Genomic DNA, 24,315 nt, shown 5'->3' on the forward strand with positions numbered 1-24,315 from the left:
GGGACTTTGCGCATTTCCAGAGATGGGTTCATTAATGAAACCTGGTGGATAAAGTTTGCTCTGGAACCTCTCTGTAATAGGAATTGTGCAACACTCTGGATTTTTAGTGAGCAGATGGATGGCATGTGTTGAGTGTAGACTAACTGATGCTCAATAGTCAATTTCCTTTATATTTATTATGGACATCATTCCACTTCATACAAGTATTATAAATATTACTACACAGATAGAAATTTTATATTAATTTTGTGTGAGAATTCGTTTCTTGTCATGTTGCCAATTGGTCAGTTGTTTTCTTTAGAAGCTTGTTGTTTGAAGTAAAGCTTATTTTGTTGCCAATGTAGTGAAGACACTAACCCATGTATCTGTCATAATGCTCCCTATTTGCTCAGGATTATTTGTTGCTAGGTAGTCAATTATGCTTTCGCAACAATTTACACTTAAAGTGGGCATCTGAATTAATAATTATTGTTGTAAATACTACTTTGAGAAACCTTTGGGTATAATCTCAGATGACATACCTACAGTCGACTTGCGACATGTATTTTAGCCAACATATGGAAGGTAGATTGAAGTTGTCACCATCTGTAATTGTATGACTTGGGGTACCTATTTGTAATGAATGAACACTTCTTTGAGCTGTTCAGCATCTCATTCAGGTGGTTGGTAAAATGAGCTATGTAATTATTGATTTTCTTTGAGTTGTCAAATACAACCTATCCATACTAATTCACAGGAACTGTCTACATAAATTTCACTACAAGGTAAATTACTACTGACAGCAATAAACATTCTACAACTGACTGTATTTAATCTATTCTTAATGAACACAGTTCAGTCTTCAGTAAGAGTTTTGGCTGAAATTACTTGTGGTTTAGCCATGTTTGCATACCTAAAATAATTTGAGCCTCAGTGCTTTCTATTAGTGATTGGAGCTCTGAATCTTTCCTAACACAGCAACAACAATTTACAATTACAATACAAACTGCATCTAAAACTACCTTCATCCTGTTTTTGCCCTGAACTCTTTTAAACTGTCACCCTTTCTATAGCTTACTGAGACCCTCTAATGTAAGAAGCCGGCCAGTCACCTCCTCACGGCCCCCACAATCTGAGTAGTCACCTTCTGTGTGTAGTGGTCCCCTGACATATTAAACATAACCCAGGAAACACACCACCATAAGGTGCAAGCCAGGGAGTCTGCAGACTGGGTGCAGGACTTTCGTAGCCCCTGATACAGAGCTGAATTGATGGTATGTTTCGAAGGACCATGGTTAATTCTGTCATGATGCTATTGATAGTGAGCTCCACATTCAAATAGCAAGACTGGCAATCTTTATCACATCAGCTAGCTGCCCAAAAGCAGACACACTGTGTGTGTCTATATGGATCAGTTCAGTGTTAGTACCGACATGAGACACCATCTGCAATTGGCTGAAACCTCTGGTCATCAAGGCATCCAGAAGCACCTGTTCCACATCCTGAACTTTCATATAGATTGGACCACAGAGTTCTGCAATATTAGTTAGTTTTTGTGTTAAATTGTGTGCTCAAAGTCATTCCCAGATTTCAGCAGTCACATAAACGTTTTATCGAGTGGCTGCATCTTACAGGTGCAGTGAGAAGGGAGTCTAACTAAATGAACATCATGAATCCTTCTTATAGAAAAGAGCCTCCATGCTTAGGTGGAGATTCATAGGTAACACAGTTCTACATCCCCCCTGAAGGGTCCGGGGGTTAGAATAGGCCTGAGGTATTCCCGCCTGTCATAAGAGGCAACTAAAAGGAGTCCCTCCCCCTCAAGGGGGTAGTTAGCACCTGCGTCCGGAGACGGACGGTTCCACGACCTATATTTGCGGTCATTTTGGTTTTTCACTTCTTCTGGTTTCTTCCTTCCTTTGGTTGGTTCCTTTCTTTGTTCTTCTCTGTCTCACTGTCTTACTTACTCTTTCCCTTGCCTTCTTCTCCTTGCCTTCTTCTCCTTGCCTTCTCTGGTCTCCGCCTCGGCATTAGAGACAGTCTGTCCTTTCTCTCCCTCTCTCACTTCTTTTTCCTCTTCTTCCTTCCTCCCTGTGCATGCCTGAAGGCCGACCCATGCGTTCGCACGCGTATCCGGTGACGGGGTAACGCGTAATTCCCCACCCTGGGTAGACAAGTAAGGCACACACGTATCCCCTGGTAAAGGCCAGGCCCAGGGAGGGGTGATTGCCTCAGCTGACACCTTCCGACCATGCCGATTGGTCCCTCCGTCCGTTTCTCGGGAGGTGTGACCTGAGGTGTAAACATTCACCTAAGGCGGGAGTGCCCTCTGAGAGGGTCCCCACAAGGAAGGAGTGCGCCATCGGAGACACTGGCAATCATGGGGGTTCCTCCGCAATGGATTTCTCTTCTTCTTCTCTCTCGACTTCTGCCCAAAAACGGAAACTTGACCAGCCACCAGTGACAAAAGTACTACCGCCTGCCCCACAGTTCCTCATAGTTTCTCGATCTGAGGACGGAAAGGATTTTTCCTCTGTCCACCCTTTCGTTATCCAGAAGGGCGTAGATGCCATAGCCGGATCTGTCAAGTCTTGTACCAGGTTGTGTAACGGTCCCTTGTTACTAGAAACTGAGAGCACCTTTCAGGCACAAAAACTGCTTCAGGCCACACTCCTGTACACGTTCACGGTCCAGATGGAGGCTCACCGCACTTTGAATTCATCTCGTGGTGTGGTATATACTAGATCACTCGATGGATTGACTGACGAGGAGATTCAGTCTTTCCTCGCTGAGCCGGGCGTGACGGCTGTCCATAGGGTCATGAAAAAGGACAGCAATGACCTTGTACCGACCCGGACACTTTTCTTGACCTTTGATAGTGTTCAGCTGCCGTCGCGCATCAAAGCGGGCTACGAGGTTATTTCTGTTCGCCCCTATGTCCTGACACCTACGCGCTGCTACCAGTGTCAGCGTTTTAATCACACTCGCCAGTCTTGTTCCAATGCAGCTAACTGTGTCACTTGTGGCAGAGATGCCCATGAGGGTGACTGTCCACCTCCGTCTCCTCGTTGTGTGAACTGTCAGGGTGACCATGCAGCATCCTCCCGCGACTGTCCCATCTACAAGGAAGAACGCTATAGCTAGTAGGAAGCCCACGCTGCTCCCAGCGGGGAAATACAGTACTGTCCTCGCCTCTCCTCGGACTACCAGGGAGGTGGCGACGCAGACATGCGATCTGACCTTCAGCACTACGGTCGTCCGTTCGGCCAGTGCTAAGATCGCCCGGTCGACGTCTCCTCTTCCTCCCGTCACCCCTCAGACACAAGCACCTTCATCAGCTTCTGCCAAGACGAAGACCCAGAAGTCAGATGCATGGGCCTTCAAGAAGGAACCGTCCCGTGCAGACTTCCTACGTACCTCGAACTCCCAGCCCTCGACCAGTACGTCCACTAAACGACCTTCCAAGAAGGCTCATAGGAAGCACAGTTCTCCTTCTCTGCCATGGCGCATTTCTTCTCCTGCGCCACCCAGCAGTTGCCGCCCCATGCCGTCATCCGTTTCGCCTGGCCGCACCGCTGGTAGCCGAACATCTGGCCGTTCACCTGCAGAGGACGCTCCCCCTCCCGGCCATCTTAACAAGATGGCCGATGAACCTATAGAACCAATAGACGATGACTGTCCGCCTACTGACAGCGGCGGCAGTGCTCGCTTGAAGCTAGACCCTCAGCGGCCTTCGAGGTCACGCCTTCTTGCTTCTTCTTTTCCTTTTTCTTCTCACAATGGCACTTATTCACTGGAATATTCGCAGCATTCGCTCCAACCAAGAGGACTTGAAGTTGCTGCTCCGCTTGCAACGTCCGCTCGCCGTAGCCCTCCAGGAAACGAAGCTACACCCATGCGACCTACACCCTGAGGCAGGTATCCCAGCTCATGGAGGGGTTATGTGGCTGGTCTGGGATGATATTTACTACGATCCCATCACATTACACACTGGACTGTTGCCGTCCGAATTACTCTCTCCACTTTTACATTTTCCATTTGTACCGTTTACACTCAATCGTCGTTTGCCGTTACCAGGGCAGACATGATGCAAATTATTGCTCAGCTACCTGCACCATTTTTGTTAACTGGAGACTTCAATGCCCACCATCCCCTTTGGGGCTCTCCAGCATCCTGCCCGACGGGCTCCCTGTTAGCAGACCTTTTCAGCCAACTCAATCTTGTCTGCCTCAATACTGGCGCCCCTACTTTTCTTTCGGACACATCTCACACCTATTCCCATTTAGACCTCTCTATATGTACTACCCAACTTGCACGCCTGTTCGAGTGGTATGCACTTTCTGAAACATGTTCGAGCGACCACTTCCCGGGCGTTATCCATCTCCTGCATCATACCCCCTCTCCGTGCTCAACTAGTTGGAACATCTCCAAAGCAGACTGGAGGCTCTTCTCTTCCAGGGCGACCTTTCAGGAGCAATCCTTCACTAGCTGCGATAGTCAGGTCGCACATCTCATGGAAGTCATTCTCACTGCTGCTGAATATTCCATCCCTCACACTACCTCTTCTCCATGTCGCGTACTGGTCCCCTGGTGGATCGCAGCATGTAGAGACGCTTTATGTGCTCGTTGACGAGCTTTACGCACATTTAAACGCCACCCTACAGTGGCGAATTGTATCAATTATACAAGATTAGGTGCGCAGTGTCGTCGTGTTATTAAAGAAAGCAAGAAAGTCAGCTGGGATGCCTTCACAAGCACCTTCAACAGTTTTACTCCTCCTTCTGTTGTCTGGGGTAGCCTGCGCCGGCTATCTGGCACTAAGGTACACTCACCAGTTTCTGGCTTGACGGTCGCGAATGACTTCCTTGCGGCACCTGAGGATGTCTCCAATGCCTTCGGCCACTTTTTCGCAGAGGTTTCGAGCTCCGCTCATTACCACCCTGCCTTCCTGCCCCGAAAACAGGCAGAGGAGGCTAGGCCCCCTAACTTCCTTTCCTCGAATCGTGAAAGTTGTAATGCCCCATTCACCATGCAGGAACTCGAAAATGCACTTGCCCGGTCACGGTCCTCCGCTCCCTGCCGCCGTTGGATAAGCAGCTGCAGCAGCAAGTCGTATACTCCTAGCTCACTCATTTGTTACATAGTTTAATTCTTAATTTCTTTGCGTGTTTTTGGTACTTGCATTGTTTGATACATAAATTTCGGGCGTATTATAGTATTTGAGAATTGTAGCATCGCGTTTTAGTACCTGAATAGTGTAAAATCGCGTAGTCTCCTTCCGCTGCCGAGCAGTGTGTCAGCAGTGCGCAAGTAGCAGCATTACTGCATTTACTAGGCAATCTTTTATTTTAATAACCGTTTAAATTTTGTCGATTTGTTTGCGCTCTCTGTAGATTAGTTCAGACGTTCTTTGCAAAACAGTTTTTAGCATGGATAGGGACTGCAACTGCTGTGTTCGGATGCAGGCTGAGTTGGCATCCCTTCGCTCCCAGCTTCAGGCAGTGTTGGCTTCGGTCACACAGCTTAAGGCTGTTGCCAATGGGCATCACTGTGGGGGTCCGAATGGGGGTTTGTCGCGGACGGCCAGCTCGTCCCACGCATCCCCCGATCGGACTAAGACTGTGGTTGCCCGGGATACTGCCCACATTGAGGCTGATCCCTCACCTGTGGTAGAGTGGGAGGTCGTCTCAAGGTGTGGCAGGGGGCGAAAGACATTCCGGAGGGCTGAACGGAAGGCCTCTCCTGTTTGTCTGACGAACCGGTTTCAGGCTCTGTCTCAGGCTGATACTGATCTTCGGCCTGACATGGCTGCTTGTCCTGTTCCAGAGATTGCCCCTCAGTCTGCAAGATCCGGGCGGTCGCAGAGGGTGGGTTTACTGGTAGTTGGGAGCTCCAACGTCAGGCGCGTAATGGGGCCCCTTAGGGAAATGGCAGCAAGAGAGGGGAAGAAAACCAATGTGCACTCCGTGTGCATACCGGGGGGAGTCATTCCAGATGTGGAAAGGGTCCTTCCGGATGCCATGAAGGGTACAGGGTGCACCCATCTGCAGGTGGTCGCTCATGTCGGCACCAATGATGTGTGTCGCTGTGGATCGGAGGAAATCCTCTCTGGCTTCCGGCGGCTATCTGATTTGGTGAAGACTGCCAGTATCGCTAGCGGGATGAAAGCAGAGCTCACCATCTGCAGCATCGTCGACAGGACTGACTGCGGACCTTTGGTACAGAGCCGAGTGGAGGGTCTGAATCAGAGGCTGAGATGGTTCTGCGACCATGTGGGCTGCAGATTCCTCGACTTGCGCCATAGGGTGGTGGGGTTTCGGGTTCCGCTGGATAGGTCAGGAGTCCACTACACGCAACAAGCGGCTACACGGGTAGCAGGGGTTGTGTGGCGTGGGCTGGGCGGTTTTATAGGTTAGATGGCCTTGGGCAAGTACAGAAAGGGCAACAGCCTCAACGGGTGCGGGGCGAAGTCAGGACATGCGGGGACCAAGCAGCAATCGGTATTGTAATTGTCAACTGTCGAAGCTGCGTTGGTAAAGTACTGGAACTTCAAGCGCTGATAGAAAGCACCGAAGCTGAAATCGTTATAGGTACAGAAAGCTGGCTTAAGCCAGAGATAAATTCTGCCGAAATTTTTACAAAGGTACAGACGGTGTTTAGGAAGGATAGATTGCATGCAACCGGTGGTGGAGTGTTCGTCGCTGTTAGTAGTAGTTTATCCTGTAGTGAGGTAGAAGTGGATAGTTCCTGTGAATTATTATGGGTGGAGTTTACACTCAACAACCGAGCTGGGTTAATAATTGGCTCCTTTTACCGACCTCCCGACTCAGCAGCGTTAGTGGCAGAACAACTGAGAGAAAATTTGGAATACATTTCACATAAATTTTCTCAGCATGTTACAGTCTTAGGTGGAGATTTCAATTTACCAGATATAGACTGGGACACTCAGATGTTTAGGACGGGTGGTAGGGACAGAGCATCGAGTGACATTATACTGAGTGCACTATCCGAAAATTACCTCGAGCAATTAAACAGAGAACCGACTCGGGGAGATAAAATCTTGGACCTACTGATAACAAACAGACCCGAACTTTTCGACTCTGTAAGTGCAAAACAGGGAATCAGTGATCATAAGGCCGTTGCAGCATCCCTGAATATGGAAGTTAATAGGAATATAAAAAAAGGGAAGAAGGTGTATCTGTTTAGCAAGAGTAATAGAAGGCAGATTTCAGACTACCTAACAGATCAAAACGAAAATTTCTGTTCCGACACTGACAATGTTGAGTGTTTATGGAAAAAGTTCAAGGCAATCGTAAAATGCGTTTTAGACAGGTACGTGCCGAGTAAAACTGTGAGGGACGGGAAAAACCCACCGTGGTACAACAACAAAGTTAGGAAGCTACTGCGAAAGCAAAGAGAGCTTCACTCCAAGTTTAAACGCAGCCAAAACCTCTCAGACAAACAGAAGCTAAGCGATGTCAAAGTTAGCGTAAGGAGGGCTATGCGAGAAGCGTTCAGTGAATTCGAAAGTAAAATTCTATGTACCGACTTGACAGAAAATCCTAGGAAGTTCTGGTCTTACGTTAAATCAGTAAGTGGCTCGAAACAGCATATCCAGACACTCCGGGATGATGATGGCATTGAAACAGAAGATGACACGCGTAAAGCTGAAATACTAAACACCTTTTTCCAAAGCTGTTTCACAGAGGAAGCCCGCACTGCAGTTCCTTCTCTAAATCCTCGCACAAACGAAAAAATGGCTGACATCGAAATAAGTGTCCAAGGAATAGAAAAGCAACTGGAATCACTTAACAGAGGAAAGTCCACTGGACCTGACGGGATACCAATTCGATTCTACACAGTGTACGCGAAAGAACTTGCCCCTCTTCTAACAGCCGTGTACCGCAAGTCTCTAGAGGAACGGAGGGTTCCAAATGATTGGAAAAGAGCACAGGTAGTCCCAGTCTTCAAGAAGGGTCGTCGAGCAGATGCGCAAAACTATAGACCTATATCTCTGACGTCGATCTGTTGTAGAATTTTAGAACATGTTTTTTGCTCGAGTATCATGTCGTTTTTGGAAACCCAGAATCTACTATGTAGGAATCAACATGGATTCCGGAAACAGCGATCGTGTGAGACCCAACTCGCGTTATTTGTTCATGAGACCCAGAAAATATTAGATACAGGCTCCCAGGTAGATGCTATTTTTCTTGACTTCCGGAAGGCGTTCGATACAGTTCCGCACTGTCGCCTGATAAACAAAGTAAGAGCCTACGGAATATCAGACCAGCTGTGTGGCTGGATTGAAGAGTTTTTAGCAAACAGAACACAGCATGTTGTTATCAATGGAGAGACGTCTACAGACGTTAAAGTAACCTCTGGCGTGCCACAGGGGAGTGTTATGGGACCATTGCTTTTCACAATATATATAAATGACCTAGTAGATAGTGTCGGAAGTTCCATGCGGCTTTTCGCGGATGATGCTGTAGTATACAGAGAAGTTGCAGCATTAGAAAATTGTAGCGAAATGCAGGAAGATCTGCAGCGGATAGGTACTTGGTGCAGGGAGTGGCAACTGTCCCTTAACATAGACAAATGTAATGTATTGCGAATACATAGAGAGAAGGATCCTTTATTGTATGATTATATGATAGCGGAACAAACACTGGTAGCAGTTACTTCTGTAAAATATCTAGGAGTATGCGTGCGGAACGATTTGAAGTGGAATGATCATATAAAATTAATTGTTGGTAAGGCGGGTACCAGGTTGAGATTCATTGGGAGAGTCCTTAGAAAATGTAGTCCATCGACAAAGGAGGTGGCTTACAAAACACTCGTTCGACCTATACTTGAGTATTGCTCATCAGTGTGGGATCCGTACCAGATTGGGTTGACGGAGGAGATAGAGAAGATCCAAAGAAGAGCGGCGCGTTTCGTCACAGGGTTATTTGGTAACCGTGATAGCGTTACGGAGATGTTTAATAAACTCAAGTGGCAGACTCTGCAAGAGAGGCGCTCTGCATCGCGGTGTAGCTTGCTCGCCAGGTTTCGTGAGGGTGCGTTTCTGGATGAGGTATCGAGTATATTGCTGCCCCCTACTTATACCTCCCGAGGAGATCATGAATGTAAAATTAGAGAGATTAGAGCGCGCACGGAGGCTTTCAGACAGTCGTTCTTCCCGCGAACCATACGCGACTGGAACAGGAAAGGGAGGTAATGACAGTGGCACGGAAAAGTTCCCTCCGCCACACACCGTTTGGTGGCTTGCGGAGTATGAATGTAGATGTAGATGTAGATGCAGGGCCTGATTCTGTTCATATTCAGATGCTGAAGAACCTTTCTCCTGCGGGTAAAGGTTTCCTTCTTCGTACTTATAATCGCATCTGGATTGAGGGACATGTTCCCGCATGCTGGCGCGAGACTATTGTTGTACCGATTCCTAAGCCGGGGAAGGACAAGCACTTGCCTTCCAGTTATCGACCCATCTCGCTTACCAGCTGTGTCTGTAAGGTGATGGAGCGAATGGTTAACTCTCGTTTGGTTTGGCTGCTCTAATCTCGACGCCTACTTACCAATGTACAATGTGGATTTCGTAGGAGCCGTTCTGCTGTTGACCATCTGGTTACCTTGTCGACCTTCATTATGAATAACTTCTTGCGGAAGCGCCCGACCACAGCTGTGTTCTTTGATTTGGAGAAGGCTTACGGCACCTGTTGGAGGGCGGGCATTCTCCGCAACATGCATACATGGGGCCATCGTGGTCGCCTCCCTCTCTTTATTCGTTCCTTTTTAATGGATCGACAGTTCAGGGCACGTGTGGGTTCTGTCCTGTCAGACACATTTCGCCAGGAGTATGGGGTGCCACAGGGCTCAGTTTTGAACGTCGCTCTCTTCACCATAGCGATCAATCCAATAATGGATTGCCTCCCAGCTGATGTATCAGGCTCCGTTTTCGTGGACGATTTTACCATCTATTGCAGCGCGCAGCGTACATGTTTCCTGGAGCGCTGTCTTCAGCGTTCTCTTGACCGTCTTATTGTTCCTTATTTGACGACTCTCTCGACCGTCAATACAGGTTGTATGTCTGCCCTGCTACCCCCTGGAGTTCGCTTTCGTCGCCTCCTTCAACACCTTGATTTTTCACTCCCTGCAACCATTAGAGTGGGCAAGAGCCACACGCCACCTTGGCTCCAGGCTGAGGTTCGCGTTCACCTTGACCTCAGCTCACTCCCAAAGGAGGCTACCCCCGGTTCGGTATACCACTCCCGTTTTGTCGAACTTCGTTCGAAGTTCATTAATATGACCTTCATTTATACAGATGGCTCTAAGACAAATGACGGTGTCGAGTGTTCTTTTATTGTCGGGGCACAAAGTTTCAAATACCGGCTCCATGGCCATTGTTTGGTCTTCACAGCTGAGCTCTTTGCCCTCTACCATGCTGTTCTTTACATCTGCCGCCACCGACATTCTGCTTACGTCATCTGCTCTGATTCCCTGAGCGCCATCCAGAGCCTCAGTGATCCGTATCCGGTTCACCCTTTCGTGCACTGGATCCAATGCTCTCTTCAGCAGCTGGTGGATGACGGTTCTCCGGTTAGCTTTATGTGGGTTCCTGGCCATGTCGGTATCCCTGGGAATGAAGTTGCAGATGCCGTGGCCAAGGCTGCGTTCCTCCAGCCTCGGACAGCTTCTTGTTGTGTCCCTTCATGAGATTGTAGCAGGGTCGTTTATCGGCGCATTTTATCGGTGTGGCATGCCGATTGGGCTGCACTTACGGACAACAAGCTTCGGGCCTTGAAACCTCATCCCACGGCTTGGACGTCCTCCTCACGCCCTTCTTAGCGGGAGGAGGTCGTTTTGGCCCGGTTAAGAATTAGACACTGTCGATTCAGCCATCGCCATCTGCTGACGGCTGCATCGGAGCCGTTCTGCCCATGTGGGCAATGGCTGACGGTCCAACACATTTTGACGTCCTGTCCTGATTTTAATTCACTGCGTCTTGATCTTGGCCTGCCATGTACTCTGGATGCCATTTTAGCGGATGACCTAGGAGCAGCTGCTCACGTTCTTCGTTTTATCAACTTGACAAACCTGTCTAAGGACATTTGATTATGCTGTTTTTTTATCCTATGCCTGTCAATCTGTCTTTTACCGTGTTTTCCCTTTTAGTTGCTGTTTGAAACTTGTGCCTCGCGGTGAATTCCTAACGTAGTCTGGGCGCTAATGACCATTGTAGTTGTGTGCCCTAAAACCACATAAAAAAAAGAAGAAGAAAGTTCTACATGCTAATTTCATTGTAATTGCCCCCTTCTGTGTCATAACCAACGAAAAGTGTCATCCAAGGGACATTGTGGCAGCTTTCAAATATTGCATTTTCTTTTCCTCGCTAATTTCACATCTTTTGCCATTTGATCAGAATCCAGTTTCTATTGTTGCTGTTGGTCTTGCGACACAAATTTCTTGTGATTGCTAATAGAATCCCCATGTTTTCTGATAGCTCAGTAATACCTAGACTATATTTTGCCCTAACTGTTTAAAATATATGAAACTGCTTTGAACACAAGAATTAAGATTTAAACATCCATGTGAACACAGGTGAAGCTTTTACCTATTAATACTTCTTCAGTGTTCTTTGGAAGTGGTCAGCCAGCCACATACACCCCTGTGTCTCCTAGTTTTTCTCTAGTGTCAGTTGTGTTTTAATTGACAGTTTTCAAACATCTCCTCATTTTTCACATTTTTTTCCATGTTCTGAGCAACTGTAATTGATCACACGAACACCCACACATATCATGCCACACCTGTATCAACCAGCAGCTCCATGGGGCAGAAGCAAGAGTGGCTGATGTACAGCATCAGCGTCTCACAGCTCTTGCACCTGTTAGAGCTGCTGCCACTCTGCTGACAAGAAGCAAGAAAGTCAGTTATTCACTGATCCTTCCATCCATCTGTCAAGAGATTTCACTTTTTCAGTTAGTAGTATTGCCTTGGACATATAGTGTGCGGGAATTGTCTACAACAAAGAACTGGAGAGAGAAATGTGGAAAGAATGAGAGACAGAGTAAGGAAGAGAATTGGAGTGAATGATGGCATAGGAGAAGATGTGCATAGAAACAGATGAAGAAAGATCATCAGAACAGGGCAGACAGACTGACTCCAGTTTAAATCTGTCATAAGACAGATCCAGCATTACTCCAAGTGTACGGTGACAGTCCTCTGTTGACAAGCTTTCAGAGTGTATTCAGAGTTACCTCTTCATTATTTTGGCGTAAGGGGACTGTGCTTTCCAGTAACTCATTTCACAGTTATTGCATTCCATTTGATTTCGTGGCAAATTAGCTCAGTATCTGTATTGCTCTAAAAATATCATAACACTGCCAATGTCGAAGCTGTGTGCTGTGTATTTTGTTTTTAAACAAACTCCTTTTCCATCAATTAACAGTTCTCTCTGCTCACAACATAATGCACAAATTACTCTTCAACCTTGAGCACACAACACCCAGGGGACTCTCCGCTCTTTGATGGGTTCATGCTTGGCTACCACGGGCTCCCAGCCTTTGCAGCATCCTTTCCTTTTTGTGTTGCATGTCTATCCTCTTAGTATTATTTTTCCCCTCTCTTGGGGAACATGTCTGGGGTGTTTTTGGGAATGTTCTACACGGTCCGTAGCTGAAATACAAACAGTCTCACCATGGTTTTCCATGCCTATTTTCATTCCTTCATTCACCTTCTCCTATCCTTCCTCCTCTTCGATATTTGAGGCTCCTCTTTTTTCCTTCTTTCTCCCTGCGTGCACCTGAAGGCCAGTCCACGTCTCTGAAATGTAATAGGTGGCTGGGTAATGTGTAATTCCCAGCCTTGGGCCAACTGGTAAGGTTTGCATGTACCACCTGGTACAGGCCAGGCCCAAAGAGGGGTGATTGCCTGAGCTGCTACATTCCTAAATTGTTGATTCATCCCTGTGTCAGGTGTTTTGGAGATGTGACCCACAGATTGAACAATCACCTAAGGCTGGTGCACCCCCATGTGAAAGGGGCACCCAGTTGGAAGAAGCAAGCCATCAGAGATGCTGGAAATCATGGAGGATTCCCTCAAAATGAGCCAATCATTGTCTTCACAGTCCACAGCTACCAAACATAAATGGAATGAAGCTCCCAATTCAAAGACCCTCCCAGCTTCATCACAGTACCTCATGGTTTGATGTAGTGAAGACAGACAATCTGTTGCAAACGGTAAATCTATGTATAATTCAGAACACTGTTGATGCAGTTTCCAGCCCTGTGAAATCATGCTCTCATTTATGGAATGGCACTTTGCTTTTGGAGACTACTTTTGATTCTCATGCGTAACAACTGCTTGCCGCTCTGCTACTCCACAGCTACCCTGTTTGTGTCGAGGCCCATAGAACTCTGAAGTCTTACCATGGTGGTACTTGCACTATGCTGCTTGACAGTCTGACAGAGGCTGAAATCCAAACGTACGGTACGTCTGGTCAGGGTGGCATTGCAGTCCATCAGGTGACAAAAAAAGGTAGATGCCTGTTTAGTGCCCACAAACACTATTTTTCCCATATTTGTTAGAGTGGGAGCATCCGTTCAGGATCAAAGCAGGCTATGAAGCTACCACAGTCCAACGGTACATTCTGAACCTGATGGGCTGCTCCCAGTGTCATCCTTTGAACTACACTTGATTGTGTTGTTAAGAACCGACCAACTGTGTAACTTGAGGTAGGGATGCTAACAAAGCCTATTCTCTGCCACCTCCTTGCCACTGTATCTACTGCAATTGCAATCATGCCAACTCCTGACGAAATCGTCTCTTATGTCTCAATGAGCAGCTATCGAGGTGGTCTAGGTAAAGGAGAAATTTCCTTTCCTGGTCACTCACAAGTTAATGGCTAGCCAAAAACCCTGTGTCGTACTGTCAGGCACTTACAGTATGGGTCTTGCTACATCTCACTCCATGAAGGACATGGCCATGCAGACATGCGACCTCAAATTCAGCTCAGAGATTGTGAAATCACCCGTGTCATGGTAGCATCGTCATCCCCTTGTCCAACTGTGCAACAAGCCATCAAACCCATGCCACAGGGGAGAAGTCACCAGATACACAACAGACAGGCTGAAAAGGACAGAATAAATACTCCCATGAAGACTTCCTACATCCCTTAGCCAACCAACATCTGAGACTTCCTCTGCCAACTGGAAAGGATCAAAGAAATCCAACAAAGTCAAATGGTCTTCTCCTTCACCGACTCAAAGATACTCTTTGATGGTGTCATCATGCATTACCTTCACCTGGCCGGCCTCCGTGCCGCCAGTGCACCGAGGTGAAACCCCTTGATTTTCTCCTCATCATGTTTGTAACCAACAATGGAATGTTACAGCTTAGATCCAACAAAGAGGATTTATGGCTTGATTTTGAATTGCAGCATTCACTTGTACTCTGTGTTCAGGGAACAATGGAATAAGCTCTGGGTTATTAAGCTTCTCCCAGTGGCTTGGACGAAATCCTGTCAGCCCTCCCTCCATGAGGAGGTCATTTTAACTAGGTTGCGTATTGGGCACTGCCTTTTCAGCCATCGCCATTTGTTAAGTGGTGCTCCCCCAGCAAGTTGTGCACATTGGGCACAACTTTTAAATGTCATCCATTTCCTGATCGAATGGCCTTTTTTTAACCATTTATGTTCCTGTTTGAGTTTGCCATCTGAATTATTGGCTGTTTTAGGAAACGACATGTGGACTGTCAACCGTGTTTTACTTTTTATCTGTACAAGCAATATGGTGAAGACCATTTAATTTTTATTTCAGGACCTCCGTTTCTCTATGGTGTACTTTATAGACTTTTCTCCACGTCTCTGTTTTTAGCAGTTTTTTCTTCCATCGATTGTGATTAGTGTAGTCATTTTTACATCCTCCCTTTGTCTTCGTGTTCTATAGTTATGATATGTGCTCATATGATCGTAGTTGCTTTTGCACCTAAAAACAAAACAAATGAAAAGAAAACAAACACCACACAACTTAATGTGTAGAAAGTTGGAGTTTTGATATCAGTGTGAAAGATACAAATTCCAATTGGGCATGACAGCAGGGGTACTGATACTCATATAGGGAATTCTGGAAACCCCATTCTGGTCTGTTCTGAGGCCATTTGAAGTGCTGTACACTTTTCAGTCCTTCATCATGTGGTTCTCATTGTGTGATTTTTTCATGTCCTCCATATCTGTTTCCATTTCATAGTAAATGGGAGGAGCTGTCATCAAATTATGTTCCTGATTATGACTTCTTCATCTTACACTCTCCAAATTGAATTGTTAATGTAAGCGAATGTCAAGCTCAACACAAGCAGCACATCTGTTACATTGGATAGAGAAAATGATAGTGTGTATGCTGAACTCAATGAAATACATGGCAGTAAGAAACCAAATACAGGGTTGGTGTATATGTTCGTTGCATTTTTGCATGTTTGATAAACACAAGAGATACACTTAAGAGACTTCAGTCACCAGTAATGTATTCTCCTTCACTTTTTACAACAGTTTTCTCATCACCAGTGACAATACAGGATAGGAATGGTTGGTTCTTTTCATTAACCAATTGAAATTGATCAAGCAGAGAGGCACATACACTCCTGGAAATTGAAATAAGAACACCGTGAATTCATTGTCCCAGGAAGGGGAAACTTTATTGACACATTCCTGGGGTCAGATACATCACATGATCACACTGACAGAACCACAGGCACATAGACACAGGCAACAGAGCATGCACAATGTCGGCACTAGTACAGTGTATATCCACCTTTCGCAGCAATGCAGGCTGCTATTCTCCCATGGAGACGATCGTAGAGATGCTGGATGTAGTCCTGTGGAACGGCTTGCCATGCCATTTCCACCTGGCGCCTCAGTTGGACCAGCGTTCGTGCTGGACGTGCAGACCGCGTGAGACGACGCTTCATCCAGTCCCAAACATGCTCAATGGGGGACAGATCCGGAGATCTTGCTGGCCAGGGTAGTTGACTTACACCTTCTAGAGCACGTTGGGTGGCACGGGATACATGCGGATGTGCATTGTCCTGTTGGAACAGCAAGTTCCCTTGCTGGTCTAGGAATGGTAGAACGATGGGTTCAATGACGGTTTGGATGTACCGTGCACTATTCAGTGTCCCCTCGACGATCACCAGTGGTGTACGGCCAGTGTAGGAGATCGCTCCCCACACCATGATGCCGGGTGTTGGCCCTGTGTGCCTCGGTCGTATGCAGTCCTGATTGTGGCGCTCACCTGCACGGCGCCAAACACGCATACGACCATCATTGGCACCAAGGCAGAAGCGACTCTCATCGCTGAAGACGACACGTCTCCATTCGTCCCTCCATTCACGCCTGTCGCGACACCACTGGAGGCAGGCTGCACGATGTTGGGGCGTGAGCGGAAGACGGGCTAACGGTGTGCGGGACCGTAGCCCAGCTTCATGGAGACGGTTGCGAATAGTCCTCGCCGATGCCCCAGGAGCAACAGTGTCCCTAATTTGCTGGGAAGTGGCGGTGCGGTCCCCTACGGCACTGCGTAGGATCCTACGGTCTTGGCGTGCATCCGTGCGTCGCTGCGGTCCGGTCCTAGGTCGACGGGCACGTGCACCTTCCGCCGACCACTGGCGACAACATCGATGTACTGTGGAGACCTCACGCCCCACGTGTTGAGCAATTCGGCGGTACGTCCACCCGGCCTCCCACATGCCCACTATATGCCCTCGCTCAAAGTCCGTCAACTGCACATACGGTTCACGTCCACGCTGTCGCGGCATGCTACCAGTGTTAAAGACTGCGATGGAGCTCCGTATGCCACGGCAAACTGGCTGACACTGACGGCGGCAGTGCACAAATGCTGCGCAGCTAGCGCCATTCGACGGCCAACACCGCGGTTCCTGGTGTGTCCGCTGTGCCGTGCGTGTGATCATTGCTTGTACAGCCCTCTCGCAGGGTCCGGAGCAAGTATGGTGGGTCTGACACACCGGTGTCAATGTGTTCTTTTTTCCATTTCCAGGAGTGTATGTCCACCAGTTGATTTTTGTGATGTTGGCCTGGAGCACGCGAACCCTGAAATACAGTTTTCGAATATTCCCCTTTGCATGCAGATGTAACATATGGTGGAATGATCACACTTAATCATATTTCCCTGTTCTCATGTACACTAACATGGATCATTGTGTGTTAATGTGGTCAAATGATCTTTATTAAACCCAAAGGTCTTCCTGAATGTAGAGTGTCACTAGTGTCAAAACGATCATTCTTAATACGAGAAAAGCATTTTCTTGCTGTGCTGTGTCCAATGGCATTATTCCCATACATGGCACAAGTGTTCCTGGCTGTCCATGCTGCTGTAACCCCTCAGCTGAACTCAAACAGAAGAATATGTCAGAAATGTTCAGATTTCTTCTCTTGGCACTCCATTTTCTCATGTCCACAACTACACTCTCTGTCTCCAACTGAAAAAATGACTATATATAAACTCAGCAAGCAATGGTGAACCTCAAATAAAAGATAAGCAATCAATAAATCCATAGCACTTGGAACAACATGCAAAACACAAATGCTATGAAATTATACCCCAGCTTAGTACCTGTTAAGGCATGGTGTGAAGGCATAAGTACAATACAGTTCAGAAAGCATACACAAGATTTCCAGCTGACGCTGGTACATGGCTGTATAAGGTGCATTTGCCCACTAGGCTTTTGGCTGCGGGTGCTAAAGGTGTTGGACTGAGGTCGGGGTCCTAGAGTGGGGGCATAGAACAGCTGACCAGCATGGTGCCCAAATCAGCACACGTACCAACACACTCTACCTTAGTGGTGGCGGAGGTAGTGTAATGTGTATGTTACTACAAACCCTTGCTGCTTTGGGTGAAGAGTGACCAGATCCCAGTGCATCTGTGGTGTGATGATGTCAACACATCGATAGTTTTTAAAGCGGTTATCTCAGGTGCGAACAGTTCCTGGTTTGTGTGATCTGGTGAATAGGAATGGATGTCATGTGAGTGCAGAGATGCACACCCTCTGGCCTCCCCCATGAGAGTGGAGGTCCCTAGCACCACGTAGGAAGGGGTCATGTCCACGTTGGACTTCTCTTGGTGCTGTGAACTGGAAAGCTGCAGTGTCTGGAGGTAATGTAGGTGGTGCCAGCAGGTGGATGGCTGCCACCAGCCTCAGTGTAGGAGGCAATGTATCACTGTAGGAGGCACCTACAGGCACATCAATGAAATTTCAGTGTCCCCCTCCAATGAGAGAAGCCACTGCAGCTTGTGGGGACCAATTAACTGGCGAAGGAGCCAAAGATCATAATGGGAGGGTAGCCAGACATGGTCCGGATGGCATGCTGCACACGGTGAACTGTGATGATGGCAGATGAGGCACCCAAGTGGTGGTTAGCACAGGGGCGTGTGTACCGTGCTAGGACAAAGCCAATCATAGTGGTACACCACAAGCACTCATCAGCACACACTATGTACACATGGCACCCACACTAGCTGTGGACAGTGCCTGGAGTCCGTGGGGATCTATACTGGTGTTCCGGGTACCCCTGTCTGGCAGCAAGAGGGGCAGCAGTGTTTGCAGCTGCTGGCTGTGTGTATGTTTGTACCTACTCTTGCCCACAATTGGAGTCATTCAGTAAGAACTGAGAAAAATGTGAGGGCCTCCTTTGTCAGCAATTCTGTGATGTATTTGCCCATTTGAGTTTTGATAGTTCACATGAGGAGTGATGAAAGCAAAGAGCTACAATGTTCCAGGGGTTATTGTGTGAGTGAAAATAATTAAAGGAGTTATTCTCAATTGAAGGACCATTGTCTGAAACTACTGTACGAGGTACCTCTGTCAGAAGAAATTTATGACAGCACCTTGCCAGTTGGACATGCTGTGTTAGATGGCCAACAAGCAACATATGGAAGCTTGGGAAAGGCATCGACAACCAATAACCAAAAAATGGCTTTAGAGTAAAGGTCTGACTAAGTTGACACGGATTCTTTTCCAGGGTAGAGTGGTGGCTCGCTGAGGGGGGGGGGGGGGGGAGAGGGGGGCGACAGTTCACGGTGCCCTCTATCGATTTGAACACTTCCATGATGCCGTGACTGGGTGCTCTATATTGTGATTGGTACCTGTCCAGAACATGTGCAGATGTGCCAAGTGTTTAGTTTGGTGGCCTTTCTGATAACCTCAAAGTAACAGGTTGAGAACCTCCCTAAATAACATCATCAGAATCATGGTGAGTGTAGTACCCTCTTCCACTGAGACGAGATTGACACCATCTAACAGAGAAAGGTGATGATGGAAAATGTGCAAGTTCCACAAATGGCCAGACAGGTGGCCTGGCAGACAGTCAGGCTGCCCATGTCAGATTGTGCACACAGCTTGTTTAGGCCCTGGGTCCACAGCTACTGCAGATCCAGAGCTGGAGCTACTACAAGGGAAACTATCACTGGTCTGTAATGCATCTTTAACAATCTGAAAACCCAACAGATCTTCCCAATCAAAGGATGGATGGATGGAGCCCTTATGGGCTCTCAAGGCAATGCATCAGCATTTGCATGCTGTTACATGAGGTGGAAATATTTTATTGACAAAAATTGGATTTGTCAGATAAAGCAGATGATGGGGTAAACAAGGAAACTGACATATTGACATGTGGCAAAGTGGAACTTCATTGCCGTATTAGAATATGTGAAATTTTTTTGGTGCATAAACTACTATAAGGGCATTTTTTCAAGTTGTAAATAGTGCTTCTGTGCTATGTTAAGTGTTTTGGATGCATAAATGGTAGGTTGCTCTGAGCTGTTTGCATGACATTGGGGCAGAACTTCCACCACCCCATACTAAGATGTGTCTGTGGGCAAGACTAGAGATTTACCAGGATGGAAGGTGAGGAACATAGTAAAGTTTGTTTTAAAGTTCCACAAAGGTGTGCTCACAGGTGAGAGACCGCTTAAAAGGAAAAACTTTATAAAGGAATTGGTGCAGAGCGTGTCCCAGAGTGGCTGCACCTGAAATAAACTGGTGATAGAATGCTATCTTTCTGAGGAATGCGTGTAGTTCCTACAAATTTGTCAGACAGGTCAGAGCTGTAATAGCCGTGGCATGCTGTTCTGGGCTTGGACACCGTTCATGGAAATTTAGTGTACGAGATACACAACAGAGGATGGGATAAATGTGGCTCAGTTAGATTACACTCGAGACACTGTTCCAAATGATGAACAGAGACTGAAGGTTACATAATTGTTCTTTAGTTGAAGTGCCTGTTACTGCAATATTGTGGGAACAGATGATGCAGCAAGCAACATTGGCCATATGTTGCTCTGGTGAGCATTGAAATTTTGCTGTGGCCTAGCTACTCCAAACATTAAATGTTCATATCGACAAAGACCATAGGCGTGCTTACTATGAGAAATTGTTTCACTGTGTCCTTCAATGGAACCTGCAGGGAGACCATAGCCCAGTCAGTTTTGGAAAAGAATTAGCACAATTTTGCAAGTAACTCATCAGCTCATGGCACAAGGTATGTCAGTAACAGGACTCTGGTAAATTTGATGTCTCCACAAAGTTCATACTCATTCACATAAGGACATGAAGAAAATACAGCGAAGCCAACTTGTTCGATTGATGTATGCTGTGAAGTTGTTCACACACCATAATCCCTCAGAAAACAAATCCGAAAATTCAGAACACAATTAACCTAGGTCTTGATAAGGAACCAGATCTGAAAAAAAGGATACATATTTTCATTAATAGAAAATTCAAAAGTAACAAAAGCATGCAACACAAACAAATTTTCAGTGTCAGTATAATTAACAAGCAAATACATATCTGCAGTCCGTTCAACCACGTAAGCTGTGATGGACATAAACTTAGTGAGAACTGGAATATGCTGTTTGTTTGTAGCTTACCACGTGGCATTTGATGGTTGCTGATGGTGGGAGCCCATGTGTTTGTGGGTCTAAGAGTAGAGGAGTGAAATGGTTGTTCTGGCATTCACTTTTGAAGATAACGGTTTCTTCAGTGCAAACACCTCAATAAAAAGTATATTCTGACCTGCAGACAATATGAAATAGAATGAATGTCAATGTCCATTTATATCAAGGAAGGCTGGGTGTGACAAATCGAAGCCATGTGGTTTCCGTTACACCGCAACACTCACCATTTTGCACATGCAGTCTCCTTGTGCTGCACAAAGCAATAGGGATTTGTCTGAAATGCCTCATGGTCTCCTTCTCATGGTCATCATCAGGTTTGTCCGTCTCAGCTAAGCTTTCCAGTTTGAGGGGCAATGACTTCCTCATCATCTGGAGAATTAGTGCCATGTGCTGAAGTGGTTCACTGTATATGATGGTATGTCGCCTGGTGCTTCGATTTGGTAGGCTGCTCCACGGGGGACTTAAAGGGACTGACCAGTGTTAAAACTTCTTCTGAGGACAGATCCTCACATTGAAGGGTTCTCTGATGCACTTCCTTATTGGGCACCAGGCAGACGGTCACATCATCAACTGTAAAGTCTTCGTAAGATTCTTTGGAACTTTTAGTAACAAAGTGATACTTACAGCCCTCAAACCCTGCAGCTTCGATACCTAATCCTGATAAGACTGACGTGACTACATGGGTACTTGTAAAACTGTACACAAGCGACACTGACATGGATGCCCTCGTGACTATAAGATGATGACAAACTACACTTTTCATTAAAAGTCTGAGGCCAGTTCATTTAAAGCGCAACTGTTGTTGCACACATGAGTGGAATCCACGACAATAACAAACACTTAAGTTTCTTTGTCCATTATCCTGAATGCAATAAGGTGTTGGTGTAGCTATTTTTCACAAGTTTCGCTTCTTCAGCAGAGTCGTCATGTGACAGAAAGAAAACATGGTGGGTGCACCTGTGATGGTGGAGCCTGAACCATCAACATAGTCACTAGTTTTTCCAAGGTGACCATAGTAAATTGCTGCTGCCAGACAAGTGGTTGAGTTACCACATTCATAGGTAAGATATGAGAAGAAACAGTCATGGAAATTGAGTGCTTGAATTTTCTACTTGTTCCTTCTTGTTTTCTAACACCGAACACAATACAAGGTGTGGCTGTTATAAAAGGACTAGTTAGTGAGCCAAGACGTGTGAGCATAAGCACGAGATACGCCGCTATATGAGAAGCATTTGACCACCAGGGGCAGCTCTCTTTCGGCTGCAGGCAATTGAGGTGCAGGCTTGAGATCAGTGGCGTCTGTTCAGCACCCAGAGCAGTTGAACAGTGTGCTACTCAAATGAGCGATAGTGGTGGCAGAGGTGCAGCAATGTCCAGGTTCCTACAGACTTCATATATGATTTCATTCCATATCATACAGATTCTGGTTTCACTACATGATCTGTGTACTCATTTATATTTTTGTTCCTGCTCATAGATCTGAGTTCGAGCTGCAACATTTAAATGCTTTGTAAGTAAATTGCCCATATTGACACTGTTCTCTTTTGCATGCGATTTTCATCTCTTCTCATTTGTAATGGAAAAATCCACATTAGCTGCTTTTGACAGTATATATATGCATCTTCAGTATACACTCCTGGAAATTGAAATAAGAACACCGTGAATTCATTGTCTCAGGAAGGGGAAACTTTATTGACACATTCCTGGGGTCAGATACATCACATGATCACACTGACAGAACCACAGGCACATAGACACAGGCAACAGAGCATGCACAATGTCGGCACTAGTACAGTGTCTATCCACATTTCGCAGCAATGCAGGCTGCTATTCTCCCATGGAGACGATCGTAGAGATGCTGGATGTAATCCTGTGGAACGGCTTGCCATGCCATTTCCACCTGGCGCCTCAGTTGGACCAGCGTTCGTGCTGGACGTGCAGACTGCGTGAGACGACGCTTCATCCAGTCCCAAACATGCTCAATGGGGGACAGATCCGGAGATCTTGCTGGCCAGGGTAGTTGACTTACACCTTCTAGAGCACGTTGGGTGGCACGGGATACATGCGGACGTGCATTGTCCTGTTGGAACAGCAAGTTCCCTTGCCGGTCTAGGAATGGTAGAACGATGGGTTCGATGACGGTTTGGATGTACCGTGCACTATTCAGTGTCCCCTCGATGATCACCAGTGGTGTACGGCCAGTGTAGGAGATCGCTCCCCACACCATGATGCCGGGTGTTGGCCCTGTGTGCCTCGGTCGTATGCAGTCCTGATTGTGGCGCTCACCTGCACGGCGCCAAACACGCATACGACCATCATTGGCACCAAGGCAGAAGCTACTCTCATCGCTGAAGACGACACATCTCCATTCGTCCCTCCATTCACGCCTGTCGCGACACCACTGGAGGCGGGCTGCACGATGTTGGGGCGTGAGCGGAAGACGGGCTAACGGTGTGCGGGACCGTAGCCCAGCTTCATGGAGACGGTTGCGAATGGTCCTCGCCGATACCCCAGGAGCAACAGTGTCCCTAATTTGCTGGGAAGTGGCGGTGCGGTCCCCTACGGCACTGCGTAGGATCCTACGGTCTTGGCGTGCATCCGTGCATCGCTGCGGTCCGGTCCCAGGTCGACGGGTACGTGCACCTTCCGCCGACCACTGGCGACAACATCGATGTACTGTGGAGACCTCACGCCCCACGTGTTGAGCAATTCGGCGGTACGTCCACCCGGCCTCCCGCATGCCCACTATATGCCCTCGCTCAAAGTCCGTCAACTGCACATACGGTTCACGTCCACGCTGTCACGGCATGCTACCAGTGTTAAAGACTGCGATGGAGCTCCGTATGCCACGGCAAACTGGCTGACACTGACGGCGGTGGTGCACAAATGCTGCGCAGCTAGCGCCATTCGACGGCCAACACCGCGGTTCCTGGTGTGTCCGCTGTGCCGTGCGTGTGATCATTGCTTGCACAGCCCTCTCGCAGTGTCCGGAGCAAGTATTGTGGGTCTGACACACCGGTGTCAATGTGTTCTTTTTTCCATTTCCAGGAGTGTATTTTGTCACAGAGTGGATATGCTATTCTGCTTTTGAATGGCTTTACTTCTTGACACAGTATGCTTTGCAATCTTGTTGACTAAATCATTCTTCAATGTAACTGATAAAAATGCATCAGCAGTTAATCAATCATTGACCCGTGTTTGTGACTTCTGTTCACAATAGGATTTTGGAGTGTATACTGTGTTGAAACACTGTGCATTACTTCCTGAGGCTGAAGTGCTAATTGTCTTTCACAAGAAGGGAATTTCCTGAATCCATGCTATCTGTCAGTAGACAATTTTCTTCAAGGTAATGCATGGTATCGACTTGGCATCTCATATC

Source organism: Schistocerca nitens, chromosome 5 (genome assembly GCF_023898315.1).
Source record: "Schistocerca nitens isolate TAMUIC-IGC-003100 chromosome 5, iqSchNite1.1, whole genome shotgun sequence".
Classification (NCBI taxonomy): domain Eukaryota; kingdom Metazoa; phylum Arthropoda; class Insecta; order Orthoptera; family Acrididae; genus Schistocerca; species Schistocerca nitens.